Source organism: Ischnura elegans, chromosome 2 (genome assembly GCF_921293095.1).
Source record: "Ischnura elegans chromosome 2, ioIscEleg1.1, whole genome shotgun sequence".
Lineage (NCBI taxonomy): Eukaryota > Metazoa > Arthropoda > Insecta > Odonata > Coenagrionidae > Ischnura > Ischnura elegans.
In genome coordinates, this window is record NC_060247.1 from 77,292,493 (window position 1) to 77,311,343 (window position 18,851).

Below are 18,851 nucleotides of genomic sequence, written 5' to 3' on the forward strand. Positions count from 1 at the left end.
AATCAATAGTGTAAGAGCAAAATAAATAAAAGCATGTTGGTACACCATTTCATGACATAAAAATATATAATTTTTTCTCATGGTAATACATTCAAATGATACCTTTGAAATTTACCGCTAGTACCACTCCAATTTGATGTTACTGACAATGAGAGGATTACGAAGCACAACAGGCATCAAGCGTCTTATAGCGCAAGCTAACACGGCATTCGTGATGAAAAAGAGCACTTCTCTGCTCTTAATGCATGAGAATGGAGGCAAGGAAAGAGTATGAAAGAAATGGTGTGAACAGTGGCACTCTACGGATCAAAAATACGGACAAGGAATCGGAGAAGCTGATTAGAAAAGACTTACAGTATTGGATATCTGGTGCTGAAGAAAAAAATAGACGGATAGAGTGAGAATTGCCGAAGTATATGACAAGGTGGGAACTGTGAAGAATCACACGTCAAAAAGAAACCTATGGACAAGCCATACCATAAGACAATGATATCAGGAGGTATACAATGGAGGGGAAAACTGACGGGAGAGTTCCCCGAGGAAGGCAAAGAGATGGCCTTGGCTGCAGAGTGAATAAATTAATGAATTTTGGATCTTTACCCATCGGCGTCATTCATTTTCAATAAGTCTGAGGCAAATACGAAGGACCCGCAGGATATTGAACAGAATTATTGGTATCCTGATGAGTTGAGTTGTGAACTGGGTAAATTATCCAACGATTCGATCTTTGGATTTTACTTATTTATTGTAAAATCTTCCAAAATCGTTGGCACATTAAAGTATGGTTTCGCTAGTGGTGGGCCCTGGTCCCTTTCCTATTGGCGAGGGTATTCCCTATCCTAACCTTCCATCCCTATCCCTACCCTGGAAGCGTCGACGGGCTTCTATCGCGGCGGCGCCTTCATCCTTTTCTCTTCCCATTCCACTCCCCTCCCCGGGAGCGCGGGCGTATCAGTTGTAGTACTAGGTCCCGGTGCGTTGTAGCCTTCTAAGGACCCTCCTTGGGTCCTCATACTCTCTGTAAACTAGCACGGGTCGGAAACATCATTTTTTTTTCAATGAACCTTACCCGATAAAAAATGTGGGACTGATAAAAAAATAAAACCAAAAAAATTTGAGGCCTCTTCAGGACAAATCTCTCGTTTCCCTTGCGAGAAGAAAAGAATAATACGAAAAACATATTATATACGTACCCCCAACCGGTATCATGGCATATGAGGAGATATTAGGCTTTATCAGTGACGTCATGGCAAAATTAGCAGTGCCGAAACGCACTTTCCTTAACTTTATTCACAAGTGAAGGATAACACTGTCTGTTTTTTATTGCAAGTTATTATTTACATTTTATTGAATTTTTTTTGGCTGCAAATGTGCATATTAGAAATTTTGAGGCAACAAAATTGATAAAAGTGTTATTTGACTGTAATGTCTTTTCTTAACCAGTGGGGGAACGGCGTTCTGGCGCGTTCCGGTAACTTGCCACCTAAGGGCTACAGCCAACCAGGGTAGGGGGATGTTCCGGCTCCAACCCATTCCCCGAGATTGTAGTAGCCGTCGGGTGTGTAGTGCGACTACAGTCGTACCTGCTCACCGGCAAAACTTCTAAAATGGATGACTCCAAAAATACATCCTCTTTCCAAATGATACCCCAGAGAAACTATTCTTGGCACGGTTCATCTCCATTCCCCAAATGCATTCTTGATTCGAAATCAATAAGTATCGTTTGAACAGTCAGATTTTAATTCAAAAGTCAGTCGAAATATGAGTCGTTAATTTATTTGGATTAAATTCTTAGTTTGAAAACCTAAATCTTGATTTCAATACGCAGATTCATTACAAGTTTTGGTAAAATATCACATAGAGATATGGGTAATAGAGGGTGAAAAAATAAACAATTTTTTCGTTAAAAACATCAAGATCATATTTTCTCAGAGGGACTTTATGGAAGGAAAAAAAATATTAACCCAACAAATCAGAGTGGAAATTTGTGTTATGAGGACATAAGCACTACAGAATAATCAACTGCAGACGACGGGCTAAGGCTAAGGCCCGATAGAAAAGCCCTCTATTTGGAAAGTAATGCAAAGTTAATCAAAAATATAAAAAATTTCGCCCCGATCCTTAATTTCACATCTGGGTATGAAAATTACTTACGCTCCAGGAAGTTGTCTCTTCTTCTCCCATGTCTGTCTGTATCCAAATTTGCATTCATCCTTTTGAATTTTCATCATGTGCTCCCAAATTCCCTGTAACTATAATGTTCCTCCTTTGACTATAATCATGGTCAAGCGTGAAAAAACAATTGAAAAGAAAGAAAAAAATTAAACGAGAACTAACAATGCCCAGCTAAACTTTGAAAAAACGGACAAATAATACGAAACCTTCGTAAAATATTTGCGCTGCGTCAAATCCGTAGAAAGAAGAATTTTCGGGGTGTTGGGGAAGAAGTGGAATTTTCATTTGGAAACATTTCATGAGGGTCAGAACCTCTTACCATCACCGCTTCCTTCGGCCTAAGTCACCCAGTCTCTACATCCATAGAATTATGAATGATTATTTTCAGTTATGATTTCAAAACCATACGCTTACACCTCTCTATTTATAAAATTGATGAAGGGAAGGATTTTTGAGTTTTAAAAACCCACATGGTAATAATACCTCATTTTCCTAGGCAATTGAAAGCTCATGCACCGATACCCAATTATGGAACACCAGGAAACTGCGCCGAGGGAACTGCTAGGAATACGCGCACATACGCCTGGACCGGCAGCACACTACTATTTATCTCGAACAAGTTCAGAAATAGCGTCATTTATGAGGATTATCTTAACTACTCCATCATTAAGATTAAAATTCTGACCGTCACGTTTCAGTCCCTGAACACGTGCACAAAACCGTGCTACCAATCAGTTAACGGTAGCAGACAAGCATGGAACTACTGCCTGTTATTAAAATAATACATTATTTCGACCAATCCTAAATAAAACGAAGGTTTTGACGTGATAGAGTCAATTGCAGCTCAGATGACCGAGTGATAAGCATACTTAATGATGCCCTCAGGTGTGCGTTGCTAAAATGTTTCATGGATTTCCGAGTGAAAAAATAACGCGTGATTATAGCTATCGAGTGAATGTAAAATCATTTGCATCGAATCTTAGCTGAGAGGCTAAGCACGGAAGTACTTATTTACTGAATGACCTCGTTGTGGGTGCGGTTAGGGTAGTGATTAAGTCTTCGTAGTGACTATCTTCGAAATGTGTCTCTTAATGTTGGGGCCGTTTACATTTTGCAAAAACTTAGAATCTCGAAAAGTTCACTCTAACATAAGTGACCTCGGTTGCTCCCATCGTTCTTTATTCTTGACCTCCTCATCGATCTTAATTCCACGGCACCTCATCTTAATTCCGCGACAAATACACACACAATTCTGTTTTCAGCCGCTATCAAAACTCCGGGACGGATTTGCCTCCGGTGAAAAACGTTAAAACATGCCGCCTGAATCCTTGACGCTTGGAATGTCAAGTCAAATTTCCTGAACAACTTAGGATATGGAGTCGAATAAAAATAAAATCTCCTAAGACTTGCAAAGCATTAAAGGATTCTTTGCAAAGGCGAAACTGAGTGGGGATGCAACCCCCTCATCGCTTAGAAGAAATTCTTTAGAATTGTAAATAACAGTTAAGGGAATAGAAATTTGAAATATTTAGCTTCACGCGGGGGTACATAATCTGTAAATGTAATTTGAAGCTATATATGTGTAATATTTTGAAGATTGGCTTATTAATGGAGATGAAATATACATACATTGCCATTAGAAAAAAATTCCCTGGACCTGGAATGGAACCACGGATCTTTGCCACGCGAGGGCCCTGCATCTTCTACAATCAGCCTCGGTACAATTGCCTTGAGCATTCAGGAACCTGGATATCGTAGCTGTCTGCGCAATGGCCCGGAAAGCCAATGGTCCGTGGTCCCAAATCCGGGCCATGAGAAGTTTTTTCTCATGGCAATACATGAATATTGAAAATACATATTTAAAATGGAATAGGAGGGGGGAGCACATGCCCCCGTGCCCCCCCCCCCCCCTAGATCCGCCTAAGGAAAGCCCTCCCCATGAGTCAACTCTATTTTACCCACTGATTCTCTGCCGGTGCATCATTTAGATCGTTTTTTGGGTTGAGTGAGGGCTCAAATCTCTCTTCTACTTCGAAAAGGCCCAGGATAGCATTGAAAACCTTTTTCTTTAACGATAACCATGCCCCAGGCGTAGGTATTTCCGTATTCAACGGTAAACCTGTACTTATCTACTCAATTAATCCACAGCCAAATGAAAGGAATTTGCATGGACTAACCTTGACATCCGCTGATAGAAAACACCAGCCATACACCTCCCACTCAAATATCGTTACAATATCGTTCGCACAATCCACTCTATGGTTTTCTGCGTCAAGCCATCCAAGGTCCAATGGATTGAAGACTAAGAAGCTTGCAAGAAATGGTAAGTCGGTAGAAACAAGGAAGTGAAAACAATCGCTTCTCTTTCGACGCCGAATATATATGAAATTTGCCGATAATCTATTTTTCACTGCTATTTCCGATAAATATGCTTGGCCAACACTGTCGTCCACACACCAGACTGATGTACCTCGGCGCAATAACATCACAAAACATCTGAACAAAAAAGGCACACTGTACAAGAGTACAAGGGAAACGATGGGTAGACATTGGATGAACTAGTACACTTGCAAAAATAATGCATTATAAATGCCCGAGAAATGAGGGAATATAAAACTGAGCGTAAATCTTTCGCCACCACTATCAATGATAACTTTACATTTCATTTTCAATCAACAAATCAAAACAAATCAATCGAATAAGTCGATCGCATTGATATCGAAACTGATCGAAACCATGCGATCAGTTTCGAGTTCACCAGCGTGCCGATTTTAACTGCCAAAATCGAGCTGTCCGTTATTTTAATTCATACTTTAACAAGTTCTGCAAGTTACAGCACCTCTTTTGGTCTTAAAGTTGGATTATCTGGCGCGTAGATAATCAAATGTTGCTGTAAAATATCAATACCAGAAACTTCGAGAGTATGCTACGCCATATCCCACATGCGCGCAGCGCTTCCCCAGCCAGCACAAGTAATACAAGTTTACGTAAAATTGGTGTTAACGTAAGGTGCGCATGCATGCGCAAACAAAATCTCTCGGGATTATTTAATGATTACGTAAGCAGTAGGTAAGTATTTCGCAACTGCGTACACAAAACGCACATGATTAATATTTACGTAATTATTTTGGTAAGTTGATTCTTTGATGCACACGCAAACGAATTTATGAAGTTATTACTTCGCAATAGGGTGGTTTCCTATTATTTTTTTATTGCCTAAATCGAAAGATTATTACTCCTGGAGTACGTATTTCACACTTTTAGATTTTTAAATGACGATATCTATTTTTCGCGATCAAATGAAAAGTGAAAAATTTCAAGCGCGCGAAAACGCGACGGCTAAGTAGGAATGAAGGGAAAAAGTCCGTACGACGCATTTCTGGTTCCCCCTCCCGCCTGGTAGGTGACCTTGATCGAGGCTCTGAGCGCTGATAGGACGCAGGATGCTAACGGGTAGCTGAGTACCTTCCTGTCTGGTAGCGCATGGCTTAAAAAAGGTTTATTAATACCTTATCAAGCGAAGAAAACTTTCCGACCTTAGCCAGTTTTAATAGGTGATTATTAAGACATGTTTCCCTGAGCTCTGTGACTCATGCATGCATTGGTAGCCTCTGACGATGCATAACTCCTATCCTCTCGTGTAGAAACTAGGTCCCTGTGACGTCACGTGGAGTGGAATCGCATGGGCGCCAATCTGGCCTTTTTCAAATGAGGATAAAATTTGACCCTTGCCATTCGTCTAAACCGGTATTTCAAAAACCAAATAATTTGTGTATTATGAATACACTAATGGTGGGTAACGAATCGCCATCAATGCCTTTTGTTTTCTTTGATGAAGGAAACTACCCTATTTATGAATGATCATTCATAGTGAGTAAAAATTTTGTTTTGCTCATGTAATATAGAGGTAACAAAGTAATTCCAACTGCCCATCAAGGTACTGATATTTACCTGCGCTGCATAATCAGCAACTTATAAGGACAAAATAAGCAGTTGCTTACTCACACAGAATTCACTGCCTGGAGGGTGTACCCTGGGTGTTCTATATGGGTCTGAACATATGTAACGTACTACACATACGTCTGAAATCTCCCGATTGATTTTCACGACAGCTGTGGGACTTCCACCTGCCGTTTGTGGTATCTGACAGCTAGCAGCAGTGGCAGATACATATGGGGGGTGCGCTTCCCTCCCTAGAGGGGCCACCCGCATTACCGAACATTGCAGAACCATGATCATAACTTTTTATGTCATAAGATGGCATTGTCTTGTATATGTGTATAATCATATTAAATAAAACTTTATTAAACGTTGTATGTGACTTGATATTTTTTATGATAAAAATAAAGGTATTTCAAGGTGTCTTTTCAGCCTCCCTCCACCCCCCCCCCTTAAGTTTTTTCGGTATCCGCCACTGGCTAGCAGTTGAATGTCAGTCTGCAGCAGATATACAACCACTATCTCAACCATTCATAGCTCTTCTTAATATATTTTATCACTTATACGTATTAAAATGAAGTAATTATAGCAGTGGCATAACTAGGAATATGCTTCGAATGGTGTGGGGGGTTGGGGGAGGAGTGTCCCACAGTTGAGGGCACATGCACCCTCCCTCACTCCTTAGTCACTGGTCGATACTCAGTGACTCGTAGCACTGCCATGGTATTTACAAATGATCTTTAACTTTAAGCAGATGCAGTTATTATATGTCAAAACTAGAAAATAGCTTTAAATAATATTTTACTCCCCTCAGGCTTTGGGGGGGACGGACAACTATCTCCCTAATAGGGTAGTTTCCTTCATCAAAGAAAACGAATGGCATTGATTGCGATTCGTTACCCACCATTAGTGTATTCATAATATACTAATTATTTTGTTTTAGAAATACCGCTTTAGACAAATGGCAATGGTCCATTTTTATCCTCATTTGAAAAGGACCAGATTGGCACCCATGCGATGCCACTCCACGTGACGTCACAGGGACCTAGTTTCTATACGAGACCATAGGAGTTATACATCGTCTGAGGTTACCAATGCATGCATGAGGTGCAGAGCTCAGGGGCACATGTCTTAATAATCACTTATTAGAACTGGCTAAGGTCGGAAAGTTTTCTTCGTTTGATAAGGTATTAATAATCCTTATTTAAGCCAAGCGCTACCAGGCAGCAGGGTACTCAGCTACCCACTAGCAACCTGCGTCGTATCAGCGCTCAACTCGCCTCAAGGTCACCTCACAAGGCGGCAGCGGGAACCAGAAATACGTCACACGGAGAGATTTCCCGGCATTCACACTTACGCATTGCGTTTTCGCGCGCTTGAAAATTTTCACTTTTCATTTAATCGCGAAAAATAGATATTGTCATTAAAAAATCTAATAGCGTGAAATACGTACTCCAGGAGTAATAATCTTTCGATTTTGGCTATAAAAAAATAATAGGAAACCACCCTATTCTTCCCCCCCAGGTACACCACTGAATCATAGCATCATTAAATTTAATTATACATTTTTTGAATTGTAAGCCAATAGCACAAAATACATTCTCTCAGAATTCAGTTTTGTCATTATGCCTCTGTAAGCCTATCGTCACTTCATAAAAATAAACAAAATTTGGTTTCAGCATGAAAAATAAAAATACATGAATCAGAGTTATTCACCATTAAATGAATGTGAATATAAGAGTTATGTATTTGTGAGCCCACAGCTTGAAATCAAAGTATCTTGTTGGTGCACAAGTTAATGAGAGACCATTCAAAAGCTTATGCCGTGTGTGCAGAAATCTTCTTATTAGGTACCCAGAGGAGTCTATTTTCATGAAAAGCTATGTAAAAGGGTTTGGTGAAAGGCTTCTCTCACCTTCTCCCATTTTCTGTGGGAACTTATTGTATTTGCTGCCAACCTCACTGCTTTTGGTGAACACTCTAGAACTTTGGGATTTGCAGAACTTTGAAAAATTCATTCCTCTTCCATGACCAACCCTGGTAATTACATCTTCCTAAAACTGAAAGGTATCAAGACGAACTTTCATCCCACTGTTACCTCATTACTATCCCACTAACTAATCAACACTTACAAATTCAGACTTATTATTCATCTTTTCTTACTTTTGAATTCCCATGTCTAACTCTTCCCCAGCCACTTTTTAGCTAACACATTAAATAAGATGGATATCTGCCCAAACTTTAGTATCTGTAACTGCACATCCCTAAGCTAAATGCTACCCTGCACCACCTGACCCATGTTTAATAATATGTATATGTCATCCATTCCATGTATTCATGGATATTATCGCCTTTTAACGAACTAAATTATCCCAATTGGAATATTATCTCTAAGTCACTGTAACATGCCAATCCAACTACATAGGTTGTTCTTTAGCTTCCCTTCCTCTTGGGCCACCCTCAGGTATATAGTCAGGGAGTGAGAAGAGACTTACAGGGTTTTAGTCACCCCAGCCAAATTTGTTTTCTCGTTGCAACTACCTGCGAAACATTTACTCGGGAAATGACTAACCCAGAGGCACCTATCCTCTGTCCGTGAACTCTATGACCTTGTTGAAGCCAGAACGCAAAAAATACATATCTGTTGAATGCAATTTGGTTTGAATTTGAAAAAACTAAACCCTTCCGCAAACAGTAACTATCAAGATATTTTTCACAGAAACACACCTAATTTTATCCCCTAATCCGAGACTCTCAAAGATGGATGGCTAGAGACGTAATGCCCCAGTTAGATCACAACTCAAACATGGCTAATAGCCATTTTGTTCACAATTTTTTGAGGAATCTATTCAGAATTTTTAGTAGGGGATACACACAGAATATCTATAATTTAAATATGAGAGTATTCATTGATTAAACATTGAACAAAATTTAAAAAAAATCAGATAGTGTGCATAAACGAATGACACCATAGCCCAAATATTTCAGTCGGTGAGAAATTTGATCCTGAAATCTACCGCATTTCTAGAAAAGGCCTATGTCAATTTCAGGGTCAAATTTGTATGGAGAGCAAGCCATAATACCTACGCCCATTTCAGTCATAATAAACAATGACTTTAACTTTCAGCATTGTATAAATGACTTTTAGAGCTTATTCAATGAAATGCATAAATTCCTTTGCATGAAATTTGACAACAAACAGTGGAATCACTAGCACACCGCATCAGATATCTTTACGATAAAAAAAAAAGTTTTACAAACCATGTCACAATTGCCATATAGAGAATCATGCAGAATTCACTTTAAAAACCAAAAATCTTAACATTATCATCTTTATGCATCCTTAAGACACTGACACTTATAAAAAGAAATATATACTCTTTTGTTAAAAATAACAAGTACCATAGCTACAAAACAAGATCTAGTGATAAACTTCATGTCTTACTGAGAAACACAAAACTTTGCAGTGATGGTCCATACAATAAAGGAATAAAATTATGTATATAACATTCTACCTCAGAGTATAAGGAATATTATACTGATTGGGCAATTTAAAAGGAAACTATAAACCTTTCTACTTAGTGAAGTTTTTTATACTGTGGATAGGTTTTCTTTTTCTCTAAGAAACCAAAATGGACTGTAATTTATGTAATGCTGGAAAAATATATGTACTTGTAAATATACTTATCACTCCAAAAACCTGCATAAAAAATGTATATGTACTATTGTATCTTGAGATTAATTTTAAATGTTTAAAATTTCCAATGTGAAGATAAAACTCCTATGGAATTTGATTTTTGAATTGTTGTATGTACTGTAAATGAATAGTTTATTACGACAAAGCCTATGTCTATCTTATGTATGACCAAACAGGTAAATAAAATATTATTATTATTAGTTGATATGGAAGCAGGGACGAGGGAAGAGGGATTCACCATCAAATTTGTGGGGAATGACCTGAATAGGTGGAGTATTTAATACCTCTCTGGGAAAGAGGGAGTCTTTACAGTAGAGAGAGCTATGCTCAACGATAAATACAACTCAAAGTTCTCTCACGTTTGGGACTTGCAGCCATGCATTTACATATACTCTCCCTTATAATATATTTAGTCCTTTAAAAGGATACAATGACTGTTAAACTAATACGTAATTATAAAAAATTGATAAAATTTTGGGGTTCATCATTCTCAAGACCCTCCTCCCTAAATCCGACCCTGTGTGGAAGTTAGTAAATACACTAACGTACTTTTGCTACAGAGAATAATATTTATTTTTTTAATAATGCCTGGGTACCACAAAAATACTTATCTTTGCAAATTCATCACTCCAAATATTAGATAATTTTATTAAACATTCACTTGTGTATATTGGTTGCACCTTAAGTCATCTAGATGGTATATTATGAATTAGACAAATGGCTCGCTGAAATTATTCAGAAATTAATACAACACACATTTTTGGTGAATACCCTTAATCATTGATGGATGAAAATATCCTCACTGATCATTGAGCTTTGCTAAAATTTTGCCCTGAAAATATCATGTACATACCATGATGATATCTATTTTAAATTGCATAAATCTTCCGCAAAAAATATCCACACAAGAATTTAAATTATATCAGGGAGAGCCATTAAGGCAAAGATCAAGTTGAAGATAGAGAGACAATTATATGCATAGGCATCAAGCAAATGAGAAGTGTCAAATAATTGAAGTAATTGGCAGGGGCTGCTGCCAAACTATCACAGAATTGAATGCATTAATAGCACATAACTTCTATTTTAAGAAGCTTGCGGAAAAAGAGATCACAATACGTTCACATTCAAGTGCAAATATATCAGTAGTAAACTGTGAACATTCAAGATTACAAAATACACACATTTGTGAGGCTCAATTTTTTCTTGCATATACATATATTTCTCCTATATCTCCTGTATTTACACGTGCAGACCAAATTTAAAAAACAATTTTTTCAATTCTGTCATGAACAGGGACACACAATTTATAGGTGCAATATTGATGCTTTAAGTGCACTTGGGACAACATTAAAGAAAAAAAAGTTTCTCCTACTAAACACATGGAAAAATTTGCAGTTTTAAGATCAACTTGCTCTCTATTCTCTATCACACTTATTGAAATGCAAGCTACTTCACTATAAAAATGAACATTTTCCTTTGGCATAAAATATCTGTCTTAACGCACGTCTAGTATTCTTCGCATCTGAATTTCAGACCACAGTCTGAAAATAGTACATATAATTATCCAGTGGTAGCTGGCTAGCATAGAAGATCACAAATATGCTTCACCATCTACCATTGCCCCACTTCACTGAACTCTCTTCTGGAAATGTAGTCGATATTAACAAAGAGATACAAAAACATAATGCGCCTAATTTAGCATCCACACACCCCATATTGCTAGACTTTCATGGTATGGTATGGTATTTGGAGGAGGCGACTGACAGCTAAGGTCATTTGCACCATGAGGGAAGGGTGGAGAGAAACCCGATGTTGGCATTAGCCTACCTTGGCACATTCCATTAATGGAAGGTGCCAAGGGTAGGAAGGCTTAACATCCTATCTGATGGACAGAGAGCTCCACTTGAAGTGCCATCCCCAAATCACTCAGGTAGGGATTGGGGCAGCCTCTGGAAAATCTTTGCCACCACCACGATTTGAACCCGGACCATCTGGGTGGGAAGCCAGCCCTCTAGTCGCCATACCAAACCAATCTCCTATTTATACAGAAAGTTTTCTAAAGTACTTGGTTTTGTCTGAAGAAGCACTCAAGATACCAGAATAATCCACAGAACAAGTAAGCAGCTGTGCAAAAATATTGTGTGTTACCACAAGTCAAGTGTAACAAGTGCTCTCATCCTTCGGCTAAAAATATGTAACACATGCATCTAAGCTATAACTTTGTGAAGGGGTATCACTAATCAATGCACAGCACACATCCTACATAGCATGCATATGCACAAAATCTGTTTTCTGAATTATGAGGAGAATCCCTGAGAATCCTTGCTAGTTGTGAACTAACCAGCCCACACAGTGACGTTAAGTGTACTACCCAGGATCAAAACTAAAGGGGGTCACGCCAAGTTTGTTCAAGTTGTAACACAGAAAAGGTAATGGAAACCAAAATTTCAAGGAGGTTATAACAGTGCTTTATTGATATTTAAAATTATTTTCTCGGGAAAAATATTTCTATTTTGATTACATGTTTACTTATATCACTTTTCTTGGACTGAAAGAAAATTTGTTCAAATATTTCGTTATGAAATAAATTTTCTTTTGTTTCCAGGGGGACAGCTCTCCCATCCTGCCCCCCAATGGGTACGCCCATGTGTACTACTCCTAGTTCAGAGGGGATTTCTATGTTGAGCACAAGTGATGAATGTAAGACAAGGGGTCATTGATGGTTACTGTTGGCTAGTAACGGAATTGTTGTTGTTAATGGAATTGTTTGGGGAGCCTCCAATACTGTAGATAGTGAGCTGGAGGTTGTTGGTGATTGCGAATCTGTGCAAACTGTGCTTCATGCAATAAAACTTATATTAAAAACTTTAGTAAAGTGCTCCTAATCTCTGGTCAGCAGACAACCTGGCAAGATTCCCAAAGTGTGCCACTTCATGGAGTGACTTATTAATCCACACCGTGTGGGTAAAACAGTGAACTCTTTATGCATGTACGACAAAGTGATACAGATAAATCACTTCGATTTCATTTAGAAAGAATCCTATGTGTTAATTTTTAAATACTAAATGAACAATAGCTTTTCAGCAAACAAGCACCTTCCGCCACTGTCATTGCATATCTTAGAACTGATGCAATTGACTGAATGAAAAGATATCCATCCACTAGTAAGCTGAAAATGATGAAACGGGACATTTAGGTTAGTTCTTCCAGAATAATTGGCATACAAGTTAATAGGAATCCAGTCATATACATATCATGCTCATCATTTTAAAGCATGAAATATGACCAGAACAATGTTAGTTGATTGTTCTAGTTTTTATCTTTATTCCTATTAGCCTGTTATGAGGTGACTTAAGTTACAAATATTGGAATTTTTTTCAGCGTAACTTTGGGGAAAGTTTGGACAATCTTGCTGTAGCAAATACTAGTATTTATCCAAAATAATTAATGAACACCTCACCTATTCTATTTACTTAGTTTGAAGAAACAATAGACTTTGTTTCAACAGCTCTTGAGTTAAATTCCATTTTAATTAGATCATGTAAAATTGATGGTTTGGTCATCTAAGTCAGCTGGAACATAAAGTCTCACCTTACAGATGATATCAATACATTTGATCTACTGGAGGCTCAGTATAACATATCCAGCACTCCATACATCCGAAGGTTAAGGGTGCAGCCCCTCAATCACCTCAGACATTCATTCTGCTTTTGTTTTATATCAATGCTATTTAACAGAGATAGAAGAGCTTTTTCTGTATATGTTTGAGTAGTCATCTCTGATATTGAAAATAAAGTTTTATAGAACATAAAATTTTGCTTAGTGGAAAACCTTAACGTCTAACCCATACCCTCATCAATTTGTAAAATTGTTAGAATAATGCTACGAAATTTGTCATTTTGTAGAACCCTAATATATATTTAATGAAATAACTATCTACAATTGTTTGAAAATTAGTTGAAACAAGTATTAATTTACGTAAGCCATTATTTTCACTGTACTTAAAAAAATTTCATATATTCTTGCAAAAGCCCTGATGAAGGTTTTTAATACACCGAAAGGTCGGCCAAAAATTTTGCATTTCACTCTTAAAGACCTACACTCCAAGACACTAATCAACGTTTAAAATTGAGGTCAAGATAAAGATTGGTTCACTCACCAGTTGAATGAATTCGGTGAATTTCTGGGAAAAAAAACTGGAAGGTTGGTACACAATGGGCAAGAGCTTTGGCCCTTGCTGGAAGAGGTCACTGAGTGCCGATGAGGAAGGCTTGCAACAGGGAATATCCAGAGTCAAACAGCAAAAGGAGCTCCAAGAGCTGATGAACATATATCCACACTCATACAGATCCAAGTTTAATCTTTCAGGCTCTCAGTCCTAATGAAGACTTTCACTCCCTCATTAGATTTCAAGTTAAGGCTACCTTTCCTAAAAGTTGGTGAATTGACACTGTGGCCTAGGTGACTGATGCCCTGAGCAGGGTGGTATTCACTGTTGGCTTTTGCAAATTGGAATCAAGTCCATATGCATGCAGATTTTACATTCACTTTTTTCCTTCAATGAATGCATTAGCATTGATGATTTTATTTTCCCTTCAAGGACATTTTTTTATCCTGTACTTACTCGAAAATATACGTGAGCGCTCATATGTCTAGTTCTCCTAATCAACTCAATTTAACGTGTTATTATTAAAAATATCTGATGTTTTCAATTTACAGACTGATGTAGAAGATACCACTAACAATGTCATCACATTATTTTTAACAGTTTCCACTAGAAGTTTTTGCATATTTTTGGTGACACAGTGGCATTGTGAGCAGGTTGATTGAGATGCAACAACATATTGGCTGTTTTCCAATCCACGTAGTATGCACTCATTCCCTCGTTCCCCTTCTCCCTTGCACCCTGCTCCCTTACAAATGCTCTACTGGCGCTATAAAGTGTGAACGGAAATAATGCGAACTATTGGCAGTAACGAAATGTGAAGCGCAGGGTCGGGTTAGGACATCTTGTGGTTGATTTAAGAATTAATTTAACCCTACTACTCGGTTTGTTTAAGTTTGTAATTTAGGCTGCTTAGTATTTTGACTTTTCTGGCACCAATTGGATGCTCTCTCTTCACATAATAAACAAAAAATTACTTACAACTCCAGTTCAAGATTTCTGAGTTTTCCATTGCCGCCATTTTGACGTCCACTTCCTACAAAGGGAAGGTAGTGAGGGAGCATCCGAGCTCCCTTGCTCACTTACCCTTCGTTCCCTTGCAGATTGGATCCACCCTTGCTGTCGTCACATCCGTAAGTTGACGATCGAAAAGTGCACGGAGGGTGAATAATTGCAAATTGGAAAACGGCCATTGTGAGATACCATTCCATGATCATACGGCATGATCGAAGCTTCATGTCATCTGTGTTCCTGGGAAACCAGACATCAAAAACTCCCTCCCGGGAGACTGGCGTGCGATCATGCTATAGCACATCACAAAGCCACAGATGCATGGTTCTTGCAAAAAAAGCAAATAATGCCTCAGATATTTTAGCATACTACGCTGACCTCACCCAGTGTTTTACATATTTTTTCTTTGTTCTTCAAGGTTGTGTGATATCACAATGACCAGAGACTGAAATACTGATCTGAAGTCAATATTTAACCCGGCGGTAGTCGCGCCCATTTTCCGAACATAAACGGTCGCATGGGGTGTCTCAGACACCCCAAAAGATTTTCTTCAATTTCTTTCAAATAGTATATATTATTTAAAAATTTCACATCTCGACGTTTCATTTGTTTATTTAGGAATGGCTATACTATATATTTCAAACCATAAATTCAACTTTTATTTTTTTAAGAAAATATTTTTGAATGCCCTATTTTCCAGTAGGCAGTCCCAGTTCCTCCGGAAAAATTGCCATTTTTTTCAGCCAAAGAACACAGTTGAAATGTTGAGATATAAATGCATGGCATATACTTTTATAAACATCAATCACTGTATCTCATCATATTTTCAGCGTCGACCTCTATTTGCCTTACGTTAATACTAATAAATGTACTAAAATAATTTATTTATCGATATGGAATCGATTTATCAAAATGTTTTCTTGAGGAAAAATTTACGATGATATTACGGTCACTTATAACTATTGAAATACTCCTGTTACAAATTATATACAGCATTGGAAAGGTAAACTAACAAATATGTAGTCTCCAACAGAAGTTCAATTTCGCGCTATTGAAAAGTTTTATTGAATCTAAAGAATGTAGAAAATAAATCATGTAAACTATTTATTTGCTTCTAATCACTTCTCAAAATTTTCAGCAATTGTGTACCACGCATTAGTTTCTAACATAGTTCACAGTATATTTTTGTTTTCAAATCTGTTGGAAAAACACATCTTCCAACTTTTTTTCTTGTTTTCTCCTCATCCTTTTCTCAGGCTCATTTCAAGCATATTCCTCTATTTTTTCAAGTCTCTGGACATCGTGTTCATTACCAATCTAATTTTACTGAATGGAAAAGTTAAGGATCGAGTTATCTTACGAAGAAAACTTATCTGCAATTTTGATTGTGAATTGGAATACCTAGGTGCAACAAGTGCACTGATGCGAGCAGTGTTTGGCAAATGAAAGAAAATGGTCATCTCCTGATGTTTCTGTTTGTATGATAGGTACTGTCTATTTTGTCTAATGTTGCTACACCTCCTTTAGTTGAGTTATAAAAGGTTAATATTTCCGGTTTTCTTTTATTATCTGTTCGTCTTGGATTCGTTGATAGGAATATCTGTGAGAACTGTTGGCGAAAGAATTACATTTTTTGACCATTTTTCGATGCAGAAAACTAGAGTTTTTTCTCCCTAAACCTGCTGCTGCTATTTTCTTCTTTTTTTACATATACAACTTTCCGTGCTAAATCTCTTTTATTTTTTGCGCACTGTTCCAGCAACCGTCAAATTATTGCTTAGAATTTCATCTGCTTGCGGAATATTATTGAACCAGTAGTTCAGATTATGTTCCTACCGTTTCTGATTACAAAAGAAAACATTCGCATTACCACCTCTTTTGGACTGTTATCTACAAAAAATGGACCTTCTGGTTGTCACCCTGAGTAGGTACATCTCAAAGTTCATATACAATCGAATTTTTGCCAATGCAAAGAATTTGATGCTATATTTTGCGGGGTTGGAATGTAAATATTGCCTATATGAACATCTTCTTTGAAAAGGAATCAATTGCTCAACAGCTTTTTCTCATGGCCCAATTCAATAATGTTACCATGTATTGCGAGCAAACATCTCAAATACATCTCTGCTTGGTGCTAATTTGTCACTTTTCATTTTCTCTGCTCTATTAGTCTCGTTGTCGAAACGAAGAGATAAAGGGGAAAAGAGAAATATGTTATGCTCATGGAGGAATAGCATATTTCCACTCCTAATCCATTGTGGTTCCAAAATAATAAAAAAATCAGTTACTCAGTTTTATTTGCCCCGGCTAAAAAAAATGTCTTTCGTATCTGTTTCACTATCTATTTTACGAGGATAATTTTCAGTGACTTACTCTATCGGAATATTAGTGCAATTTACAATTTTCTCTACCATTCTTTCAATGAACATCATAAGAAAACAAACCATTCGTGTTTTGAATCCAATTTTTTTTTTGCCAATAAGTCCACTCTTCTCAGGAACACTGCTACACTTTTATGTTCTTACGTTTGGTTTTGATCCCTGCATATTCCACATTGTAACTTTATACTTCCTAACGTACATAATCTCTTTTCCCTTTTACAAAAGTTCATCATCTCTGCACTGCTATCCAGTGTACGTGCCATGCGCAGCCATATGACATTCATCTTCTTTTTCATCAGAATGAATCTTCTTCCCTCAAAGATTCATTCAAAAGACAAAGTCTCTTTCTTTTACACTAGAGGTAGCTGACATCTAGTATAAATTGAAAATGATATATGTAGGTATCATAAGGCCAATCTTCAATGGTAAATTCACAGAAACATATAAATAATGATTTTTGTGAATAAGTTCTGCACTAACGTAATTGAACGAAGTCTTCAAAAAATCACATCTAAAACATCGCATTTTTTACACGGGTTGACGTCAGAAACAAATAACCCCTCCTTCAAATTTTCAATCAAAAGTCAAAATATATAGGCTTTTTCCTTTTACAGAAAGACTGCAGGAATCCATAGTGTACTGAGTGAACGTGCTGCAAGTATTACATGATCGATTTTTCGTGGATCACTTCGAGAAAAATCCTTGTAACATTATTAGAAATAACTTACTTTCTATTTGTTTACATGAATTTAGGCAAAAAAATATACCAATACATAAACATTTCCTTACGTAAACGTAAAAAGACAACTTTCGTCGTCAGTTTCAGAAAGAGTAGCTATCAAATGTGATGAAAATGCATGAAAAACATTTAAGGCGACTATGAATACTAGGCGGCAAACCGTAACGAGAACAGTCGCGTGGGGTGTCTGGCGCACCCCGCTCAGCAGAGCTCTGACAAAAGTAATTTTTCTTAAAAACTTGCATTGATTTTATAATCATATTTTACATGTATCCTCAGAAAGCTTAAAAAATCAGCTAGAGGAGGTTACAGATCATTGCAGTCACAATTGCAAGAAAAAATAGTGCTTTTATAAGGCTGGGGTGTCTGGGACACCCCACGCGACCACTGCCGGGTTAAAGATGCTATTTTCACAGTTGTCAATTTTTTGTTCAACCTTGAATTAAACCCTTAAGATTTGACTTTTGTGGAAATGATTCGACAAAAGTTTTATTCAGTTCCATTGATTCATTCATGTTGGCTACATAGATGCTTTTTCATTTTCCACTTATTCACTCTGTCTGCTCCATGTAGACCAGGCGCAAAAGTAACTTTGCCCCTGCATATATCAGCATTCTTCAATGGCTGGGTGTTTCTTCACCTCATACCCATTCTGTATTTAACAAAGAACAACAAAAATTATCAAGCCTTGACTGCGCGAGAGACTTACATTAACCTCGCTATAATCAAACAAATGAGGCTCTG